An 11,378-nucleotide genomic window follows, 5' to 3' on the forward strand; every position below is an offset into this window, starting at 1 on the left:
CCAGTGGCTGAATGTAATACACAATAAATCTTTCTCTTTTCGCCATTTCCGCTTAGCTAGAAAAGTAAACAACACAAGGGCTCTCTGGGTGGGCACCAAAGAAGTGTCTACAGTTACCTGGCCAGGTGAGGGGTGGCTGAGGGCCCTCCAGGTCCACTTTATCTGAGAAGAGACTAAACACAGAAGTGCTGACATTTGCTTTGGATACTCACCAAGGTCGTTGTAGTCAACTCCCTCTAGAATTCTGGGGGTAAAGTTTCCAGAATGGCTTACATGTCCCAATCCTTACATCCCTGAAGATGGAAGGCGAGGGCTCAGGGCAGCGTGGTCCCATCACATGCCAAGAAGGGATATTTTGTCCCTGTGGAATACTTCTCCAAAGTCACCAGGGTCAGGGAAATGGGGACAATTCAGACTGAAGCTTGCTTGTGTCTCACTGTTCATTTATGTCCACAGGGCAATTGTTCAGCTAGGCTGAGGCTCCAGAGGAACTTGCCAGCTGCCTGCCCATCAGCTCTTGGTGGTGAGTATGCATGGAAGTGCTGGTCTGGAGCCACTTGGGTGGCTCAGTTGGTTGAGCGTCCGACTTTGGCTCAGGTCATGATCTCACAGTTTGTGGGTTCAAGCCCCGCGTCAGGCTCTGTGCTGACAGCTCGGAGCCTGGAGCCTGCTTCGGATTCTGTCTCCCTCTCTCTCTGCCCCTCCCCTGCTCACACTCTGTCTCTCTCTCCCTCTCTCTCTCTCAAAAATAAAAATTAAAAATTAAAAAAATAAAAAAATGCTGGTCTGAAGAGGAAAAGGATGGGGCACCTGGGTGGCCCAATCAATTAAGCATCTGACTCTTATTTTCAGCTCAGGTCACGATCGCATGGTTCGTGGGTTTGAGCCCTGAGTCGGGCTCTGTGCTGACAGCAAGGAACCTACTTGGGATTCTGTGTCTCCCTCTCTCTCTTTCTCTCTCAAATATAAATACATACATACATCCATACATTTACAAATATTTTTTAAAATTTTGATATGGGGCGCCTGGGTGGCGCAGTCGGTTGAGCGTCTGACTTCAGCCAGGTCACGATCTCGCGGTCCGTGAGTTCCAGCCCCGCGTCAGGCTCTGGGCTGATGGCTCAGAGCCTGGAGCCTGTTTCCGATTCTGTGTCTCCCTCTCTCTCTGCCCCTCCCCCGTTCATGCTCTGTCTCTCTCTGTCCCAAAAATAAATAAACGTTGAAAAAAAAAATTTTTTTTAATTTTGATAACCCACATCAGGCTCCATGCTGACAGTGTGGAACCTGCTGGGGATTCTGTCTCTCTCCTCTCTCCCTGCCCCTCCCACTCTCTCTCTGTCAAAATAAATAAACAAACTTTAACAACAACAACAAATTTTAATGAAGAGGAGGAGGAGAAGGAGGGGGCTGTCAGCAGAGGAGGACGCCCTTCCTCACCCCAAAATCCGGACCTAGAAATGCAGAGGGCTGGGAGCAGATGCAGGCCGAAATCCAAAGGCCCCTGAGGCCGTCTTGAGGGGATGGGAGGAGGGAGGACCAGGATCCAGGATGAGGGTAGATAGGAGGTCAGGGAGGGTGCGTTCTCCAACACCTGGGGAACTTGATTTGGCCCAGACTCTCCTCACGGAGGGTACTGCCTATGGGAAGGCAGGAAGTGAGGGAAGCTGGCCTCTTGTCAGTCTGGCCTGGCTTGATCTGTGGCCCCTGATGTCTGTGCACCTGGCCAGGTGACTTTCAAGACGCATAAGGCCAATTCTGTGGCATGAGCCTGACGCCAGGGAGATTTGCAGTGAAACCTTCATGCTACATGTCTCTACCAGCGTGATGGCTGTGTCCTCAGATTTGCCCCTTTTTCTTTTGTGCCAGGATTTCAACCTGGGGTCCATGGGCCCCCCAGGCAGCACATAACACGCTTTCACATACTTTAATCATTGTATTTCAATAAAATTGGTTTCCTTTGTAGTTCTATGTGGGTTGTCTTTCTCTTCTGCGTTTAAAAATATTCTAGAAGAGGGGCACCTGGGTGGCTCAGTCGGTTGAGCGTCCGACTTTGGCTCAGGTCATGGTCTTGTGGTTCGTGAGTTTGGGCCCCGCATCGGGCTCTGTGCTAACAAACAGCTCAGAGCCTGGAACCTCCTTTGGATTCTGTGTGTGTGTCTCTCTCTCCCCCTCCTCTGCTCATGCTCTGCCTCTCTCTGTCTCTCAAAAATAAATAAACGTTAAAAAAAATTTTTTTTTTTAAATATTCTAGAAGAGTCCATAGGTGAACATGCCTGCAGGTCAGGGCAGGAGGAAGATCAAGTGCCCCAAATTCCATCTTCTTTTGTTGTTTCTGTGTCCCTGAGAACCCAACTGACGAGGCCCAGTCAGACCCAGGGGGAGCAGTCTCCAGGCCCCATCTGTAGGGGTGAGGGAACTCGAATGACCACCCACCTCACCAGGCCCCCCACCCCTGCCCCCTGGGTCTCCAGGGGCCCCTTGACCCCACAAGCATGCTGGGAGAGGGATCCATCCTGAGAAAATGGCAGCCTTGGTGAGTCGGTCTAAAGCTCTAAACCCCGGAGAGGATGCTTGTTCTGCCGGTCCCCAGTGGCATCCTGGGAGGGGGCTGTCCACCCCCAAAGTCCCGCACATTACCTGTGTAATAGGACCTTCCATAGCTAGAGGGCCCCAGTTGCCCAGGGAATGAGGGAATCACGGACAAGGCCCAGCCCAGGCCCGGCTCTGTGTGGCCGCGGTTGGGAGAGCAGCAGAGAACTCAGGGTGGCCCAGCGTGCTCCCAGCTACTCAAGGGCCAGGTGGGGCCACTTCTGCATCGGAATCTCCCTCCCTCGGGCAGGGCAGTTCTGTGCGTCCTCCCAAACTTCAGAGTTTCCAAGAACTAAATCTGAAAGCCCTGAGGCAGCGGTGGTTCCAGAGAAGCACTACTGACAGGAAGCCCTTCAGACGTCCAGGAACGAGGGAGGACAGGTAGGAGACCCAGGCGCCCAGGGGTTCCACCAGCCAACAAGCCAGGAGACTCAGGAACCCGTCTGCCACACGGTCTCCGGTGACCTCCAACAGGGGGCAGCCTTCTGAGGCTTCCTGGGGCCGCGCTCTCCCAACTTGGTGTAGGCCTCCTCAGACCAGCACCCAGGCGTCCGAAAGAGCAAGTGGCCAACAGGGGACGGTGTTCAGCCCCAAACCAGCCTGCCTGGCCCTTTACCTGCCCGACCCCCAATGTGGAAATCTTAACCCCAGACAGGAATCACGACGTCAGAGTCTGTGGCCTTTCAGCCTCACCCCATCCTAATTTCTGAGTGACGCCAGATCTCCTGGGCTTGGAACGCCACCCCTGCACTGGATTTCTCCCTCTTTTGGATATTTTACTGATACAAAATCAAGCATGAACTTCAAAAGACACCAGTTAAGAAAATTCAAAGGCAAGCCACGGACTGGGAGCAAATATTCACAATACGTATATCTGGCCAAGCACTCGTATCCAGAGTATATAAAGAACTTTTACAACTCCACAATAAGACAAACAACCCAAAAGAAATGGGCAAAAGGTTTGAACAAGCACTTCACCAAAGAACATATACGGATGGCCCATAAAGACAAGAAAAACTGGTCACTATCATTAGTCACCAGGCAGATGCCACTTCAAACCACAGCGAGACACCATTCCTCACCCAGTAGAATGGCTACGATTTGAAAGACCAACCAGACCAAGGATTGTGAGGCTATGGAGCAAATGAAACAAGCACACACTGTCCGCAGGAATATGAATGCTACATCATTTTGGAGAACAGATTGGCAGTCTCTTCAAAATTGAACCGTTATACTTAACTTATGCCATCCCATTCCTAGGTAATTAGACAGAAGAAATGAAAACGTTATGTCCAAAGATTCATATGCAAATTTCCATAGCAGCTTTAGGAATAATAGCCCCAAATTGAAAAACAATCCCAAAGCTCATTGTTCTATTCCCTTAGGGGTGCTGTAACAAAACACCACAGACTGGGGGGAGCTTATAAACAACAGAATTTTGGGGTGCCTGGGTGGCTCAGTCGGTTGGGCGTCCGACTTCAGCTCAGGTCACGATCTCGCGGTCCGTGAGTTCGAGCCCTGCGTCGGGCTCTGGGCTGATGGCTCAGAGCCTGGAGCCTGCTTCCGATCTGTGTCTCCCTCTCTGCCCCTCCCCCATTCATGCTCTGTCTCTCTCTGTCTCAAAAATAAATAAACATTAAAAAAAAAGTTAAAAAAAAAACAACAGAATTTTATATCTCACACTTCTGGAGGCTGGGAAGTCCATGGTCAATGTGCTGACAGATTTGGTGTCTGGTGAGAACTTGTTTCCTGGTTCATGGATGGACATCTCTTTTCTGTGTCCTCACTTGGCTGAAGCAGGAAGGGATGTCTCTGGGGTCTCTTTTACAAGGCATTAACCCCATTCAGGAGGGCTTTATCCCCATGACCTAATCACCTCCAAATACCATCACATATAAATTGGGGGGGGGAGGGGACATCAGCCTATCACACTCATCATGAGTGATGAGTAGATAAATCTCTCAAAACAAAAATTCATTGAAATAGAAAATTCTAGAATAGGCGAAATGAATGGAAAGTGGCAGAAAAGAGATCCAGATCACCAGCGTTCTGGTGTATTGCCACCCACCCACCATGAGCATGCTCCCCTTGGTGGGCACACCCTCCTTTCCTTGCCAAGCTACCAGCTCCAGTCCTTCCTCCCTACAGAGGCTTTTCCTGACCCCTCGGTGTCCAGAGGTTGGGGGGAGAGCCTTCCTGCATCATAGCACTTTGCCCCTTGTGACCCTGGGGCCTGGCACAAAGAATCCCTCAACTATTGTTATTTAATGAGTGAATGAAAAAACGAAAGATCATTCTAGAGTTGTGGAGACTGAGAGTAGAAGGTCATTTCCCCAAGTTCACCCAAATTAGCAGGTGACTTGGCCCCTAGCACCTCGTCCTGGAGTTCTCTTTACTGGAGGACAGGCTGGGGGGAGGGTGGGGGGCTGCACAAGCCTGCAGGGATGGGCTCAGGGCTGGGTTCAGGATCAGACGTCAGATATACCTAGGTTTGGTCCTCTCCTGCAACGAGCTGTGTGCGTCTGGGCCAGACACTTGCCTCTCTGAACCTCAGTGAAGTGAGCAAATACCACTCACCTCAGGGCGGCGTGGGGCTTGAAGCTTTTAGGACAGGGCTGAGCCCTCTTCAAGGAGGTGAGGATCAGGGCAGAGGAATCATTCACTCATTCTTTGTTGCTGTTTTTGTAATTAGGAAAAATGAAACAAAGAACCCTGCATCGTTCAATAGTAGATTAAGTTGATTGCTTTTCTGTTACTTAGAGGAAGAAATTATTCTTTTTTTAAGTTTTATTGCGGGGGAGGGACAAAGAGAGAGGGAGACAGAAGATCCAAAGTGGGCTCCGTGCTGACAGCAGGGAGCCTGATGTGGGGCTTGAACTCACAAACCCTGAGATCATGACCTGAGCTGACGTTTGGTCAGACGCTCAGCTGACTGAGCCACCCCGGCTCCCCTAGAAGAAGAAATTATTCTGTCACAATCCCTCCAACTACTCCCCACCTTCTTCCTATTTGTATACTTGTGTGTTTAACTGTATATAGTCTTACATATGTAGTTACATATGGTGATAGATAGTATATACATTTAAGTTTTCTTCTTACAGGGTCAGAGTTTATATCGTGTATATATCCACCCAAGTAACCATGACTCCTCCTTGCCTTTGATCTTTATATTTAGGTAGGTTTGGTGCTCACCACCAGACCTTCTGCTATAGCTTTGGCACGCCTGGTCTTGTTTGTTTGGATTTATCCCTGGTTGGTGCTGTCTGGCACAGAAGAGGTTTGTTTTTTCTGGAAGAGGTCATGGTGCTGCATTCCCTGAGCGTCTGTCTGCATGATGCCTGATCTTTGCAGGAACGCTTTGCTGGGCAACACTTTTTAAAAGTGTAGTCATCTTTTTTTTTTTTAATTAGATTTTATTGAGGCACAACATTGTCCCAGCTGTTTGCTGTGGTGTCAAGAACCACCTCAACACTAGTGTCACGTTCATGGCAGTAGCATTCACAACGGCCAAAAGGCGGAAGCAACCCGGGTGTCCGTCAGCAGAAAAATGCATCGACACAAGGTGATCCGTGTGTACGAAAGACTGTTATTTGGTCTTGGTAAGGAAGGAAATCCTGGCACGTGCTGCTGCCTGGATGAAACTTAAGGACAAGATGCTAAGTGAAATGAGCCAGTCACCAAAAGAAGCACAAATCCTATGTGATCCTTCTAATATGAGCTTCCTAGAGTAGTCAGGTCCATAGACACAGAAAGTACGGTGGTTGCCACAGGCAACAGGGAGAGGAAAAGGGAAGCTGTTCTTGGTAGACGTAGAGTTTCCGTCTTTCAAGATGAAAACGTTCTGGAATCTGTTGCATAACTCTGTGAATATACTTAATTCTGTGCTGTACAGTTAACAATGACAAAGACGATAATTTTTTTTAACTGTATTTATTTGTTTTGAGAGAGAGACAGCTCAAGCAGGAGGGAGGCAGAGAAGAAGGAGAGAGAATCCCAAGCAGGCTCCACACTGTCAGCGCAGACCCTGATGTGAGGCTCAACTCACCAACCCTGAGATCACGACCTGAGTCGAAATCAACAGTTGGACCCTTAAGTGAGCCACCCAGAAGCCCCAAGATGATAAATTTTATGTTATGTGTTTTTTCCAGTTTTTAAAAGCATAGTAATGTAAGACAGGAACCTCCATTTTATTGTGTTCCTGGGCAATCTGGGTCAGGGGTTTGGGCCCAGGGAAGGTGGCTCTTTTCTGCTCCAGAATGTGTGGGACCTGCGCTGGGGTGACCTCAGTGGCTGGGGCCGGAGAATACCCATCTGAGCCGATTTCTCGACTCATATGTGTGGCGTCTGGGCTGGACAGATCTGGGTTGCGGCCGCGCGGATCTCCAGTCTGGCACCGCAGGGAAGCCAGACTTCTCACAGGGTGACTCAGGCCTGCAAGAAGGAGCACTCCCAGCAGGCAAGGGGTGGCCTTTTATGGCCACCTCTCAGAAATGATGTCACGTCACTTTCATCAGACTCTTTTGATCCACCTGTCACAAGAACACACCCAAGTTCAAGGGGTGGGGACTTAGACCCCACCTCTCAATGGGAGGAGTATCAACTCATTTGTGTTGTCGTTTTGATTGACTGATTTCACTTTGTAAAGATTTTTTCATGTTTATTTATTTTTGAGACAGAGAGAGAGAGAGAAAGAGAGCACGCATGAACAGGGGAGGAGCAGAGAGAGAGGGAGACACAGAATCTGAAGCAGGCTCCAGGCTCTGAGCTGTCAGCACAGAGCCCGACATGGCACTCGAACTCAGAAACCCTGATCATGACCTGAGCTGAAGTCGGACGCTTAACTGAGCCACCCAGGCGCCCCTAAAGATTTTATTTTTAGGGAATCTCTCCACCCAATGTGGGGCTTGAACTTACAACCTTGAGATCAAGAGTTGTGTGCTCTTATGTGATCATGTTTTAAAACCACCACAGGGGCGCCTGTGGGGCTCAGTCAGTTGAGCATCCAACTTCAGCTTAGTTCGTGATGTCGCAGTTCCTGAATTCAAGCCCCACGTAGGCTCACTGCTCTCAGCGCAGAGCCTGCTTTGGATCCTCTGTCCCCCTCTCTCTCTCTGTCTCTCCCCTGCTCATGCTCTCTCAAAAAAATAACAAAAAACAAAAAAACAAAACAAACAAAAAAAAACATACCATTAAAAAAAAATTACTAAAGGGGCACCTGGTGGCTCAGTCGATTAAGCGTCTGACCTTGGCTCAGGTCATGATCTCACAGTGTGTGAGTTCGAGCCCCGTGTCGGGCTCTGTGCTGACAGCTCAGAGCCTGGAGCCTGTTTCAGATTCTGTGTCTCCTTTCTCTCTGCCCCTCCCCACTTTACACTTTGTCTCTCAAAAATGAATAAACATTTTTTTTTTAATTTTAAAAATAACTAAAATAAAACCACCACAAACATAAGTACATAAAAGTACACAGAGCGTGAGCATGCTGCTTGATGAAATGTTGCAGAGTGAAGCACTTCAGGTTACCAACCAGATCGAGACACAGAACACTACCAGGAACTCAGGTATCCCTCTTGTGTCTCCTCCCATCCGCTCCCCCCAACCCTCACCTCTGACTCCCAACACTAAAGGTTAGAGGTGTAAAGGAGGGAAAAATACCTTCTAGGCTCTCAGCTGGGGCTCTGTAACAAAAGACAGATTAATGACAGGAAAGCAAGCATACACGTTTATCTAACAGAAGTTTTATGTGACATGAGAGTTTCGAGTGACACGAGAGGAAACGAAGACCCGAAGTTAAACTTAAATATTTTGATGTTCAATCTGATGGTGATGAAGAGTGAAAAATCATGGGAAAGTGTGATGAGACAAAGAGGTGTGAGCTCAGGGTGGTGAACCGGGGAAACAAGGCTGGTTTGTTCAGATACTTCTTGGCATCCTGGAGATAAAGACGTTCTTCCCCTGGGTACGGGGAGGGCACCTTCACCTGGGGTCTATGACCTCCTTGGGAAGGTCAAAAAGTCCTTCCTGCACCTTTTATTTTTCAAATTCCTTCAGTTGAAATTATTCAATATGCCCAGTTGCCATATTTTGGGGTAGCGTTTCTTGAAGTCCATCAACAGCTATAAATATTTTTTTTAATTTTTTTTTAATGTTTATTTATTTTTGAGATAGAGAGCATGAACAGGGGAGGAGCAGAGAGAGAGGGAGACACAGAATCCGAAGCAGGCTCCAGGCTCTGAGCTATCAGCACAGAGCCCGACGCGGGGCTCGAACTCATGGACCGCGAGATCATGACCCGAGCCGAAGTCGGACGCTCAACCGACTGAGCCACCCAGGCGCCCCTATAAATATTTTTAAATATGTCCCCCTGGATTCTCATCTCTGAATTCCTCTAAGATATATACCTACTGGTAGCAAAATGTGCGAATCACATGGCTGTGCCAGTTTACAGTCTCGCCAGTGGTGTATGAGAGTATTTATTGTCCACATCCAGCCAAACCCAGTTTTGTCCGCTTTTTTTTTTTTTAAAGGAGGCTCCACCCCCAACACGAGGGCTTGAACTCACCACCCCGAGACCAAGATCTACATGCTCCACTAAATGAGCCCACCAGGCACCCCTTGTCTGGTCTTTTAATGTTTACTAATCCAATGAGTAGGAAATGTTCTTCCATTGCGGTTGTAATTTGCATCTCATTTCCCTGATTACCAGTGAGGCAGAGCCTTGGTTCACGTTTATCAACCATTCAGATTGCCTCTTCTGTGACCTGCCTGTTCGTCCCAATGTCTGCGATTCATGATGGGAAATTTCAGCACAGACAATGGGATGTTATGCATGTGCCAGTTCCTTAAGCCTTTCTTTACTCATTATTGACAATGCTCAGTGCAAGATGTGGGCTGATCGGAACCCCCTGCGTTTTGGGGGGGAACGTCCAGAGATGCGGCCACTGTGGGAAATACTCTGGCAGCTTCCCAGAAATGTTACACAGAGTTAGTTATCCGACGGCCCAGCAATTCCAGGTCCTAGGAGTATCTCCAAGAGAAGTGAAGCCAAATGTCAATGCAGCAGAGCTCGTGTTCCTAGCCGCATTATCCAGGCTAGCTACAAAATGGAAACCGCTCAATGTCCATCAGCAAATGAATGGGTGAACGAACAGTGGTCCATCCGCACCATTGAATATTGTCCTCCGTGAAAAGGAATGAAGTACTGGTAAATTCTCCAACTTAGATGAGCCTCAAGAACATTATGAGAAGTGAAAGGAGCCAGACACAGAAGTTCCTAAAATGGTATGATTGGTTGTAGGTGAAATATTCCGAATAGGCAAATCCATGGAGACAGAAAGCATGTTAGTGGGCTGGAAGGAGGAGGGTATAGGGAGTGATTACTTAATGGGTACAGAATGTTTTTAAATTTTACCTTAATTAAAAAAAACACACACACACAGTTCACAGGCAGGGGCCAATATGATATCAAAAGGGTCTCAGTCCAGATGTGGCTAATATAAATCTTTCTGTTACCCGTATCTTGATCAATAACCAAAGCTCGACTTAGCAACAACCTATATCAGCAGGGTGACAATAATTCAATACCTGCTAAGTGCTTTGCATGCAATCAGCATCGCAACATCCTTGTATGTCTTGTGGGTAGTATTATCTCTGTGATATATATAAGAAAACAGAAGTTCAGAGAGGTTAAGTAACTTACTCAAAGTCACCCAGCCTTTGAGTGACAAATCAGGATTTATATCACTGCCCTCCTCCTCGCACCTCTGTCCCCATAACTGAGGGCTCCTGGTTCCGTGTCTAAAGGGAAGAGCCATCGGTCAAGCAACCAACTTTGGCTCAGGTCATGATCTTGCAGTTTGTGGGTCCAAGCCCTGCATCGGGCTCACTGCTGTCAGCCCAGAGCCTGCTTCATATCCTCTGTCTCCCCCTCTCTCTGCCCCTCCCCTGCTTTCGCTCTCTTTCAAAATAAATAAACATTAAAAAGTATTTACTAAAAAAATTGTTTAATGTTTATTTATTTTTGAGAGTGAGAGAGAGACAGCCCAAGTAGGGTAGGGGCAGAGACAGAGAGAGAGAGACACAAATCCGAAATAGGCTCCAGGCTCTGAGCTGTCAGCACAGAGCCAGACGAGGGGCTTGAACCCCGACCGGCAAGATCATGACCTGAGCCGCAGTCAGAGACAACTGACTAAGCCATCCAGGCGCCCCAAAAAATATTTAAAAGGAAGAGCCAAAATAATTACACTTCATTAATCCCCCAAGTTCGCAGGCAGTCTTTACATGTAGCACAGGATAAGACGGCCTTTTGGGGTCTAATAATAATAAAGTGTAATTCCCTCAAACTTCTTAAGAAATGGTCTCATCAGCAGGTTCCTGGCAACAAGGCAAACTTTGAACCTCAGGAGGGTCCCCTCTGCATCGGGGAGCAGCTACACCCACACCCACACCCGTGAACTTCCTGCCACGGCTGCTGGGGCCCCAGACTGAAACGTGGAAGGACACTCAAGCACTGGGACCAGAGGCACACTCTGGTCTTTATTTTCGGATCTTATCCCCGAAAGGTCTAGCATCCATGGAGCACTGGGTCAGATTTGGGTGGATCCAAATGGGCGGGTTCAGACCAGAAGGACTGGAGGCCAGAGATGAAGCCAGACAGGAATGTCTGGGCAGCAGACCTTCTGCCCAGCTGAGGGCAGAGGGAGGGAGCTAACTGCTTGATGTATCTCTTAGTCCTGGGTTTCTAAAATGGCAGCGACCAGCCACGGGTGTTACTGAGCGTTTGAAATGTGGCT

The sequence above is a fragment of the Acinonyx jubatus genome, chromosome C1 (assembly GCF_027475565.1).
Source record: "Acinonyx jubatus isolate Ajub_Pintada_27869175 chromosome C1, VMU_Ajub_asm_v1.0, whole genome shotgun sequence".
NCBI classification, from domain to species: domain Eukaryota; kingdom Metazoa; phylum Chordata; class Mammalia; order Carnivora; family Felidae; genus Acinonyx; species Acinonyx jubatus.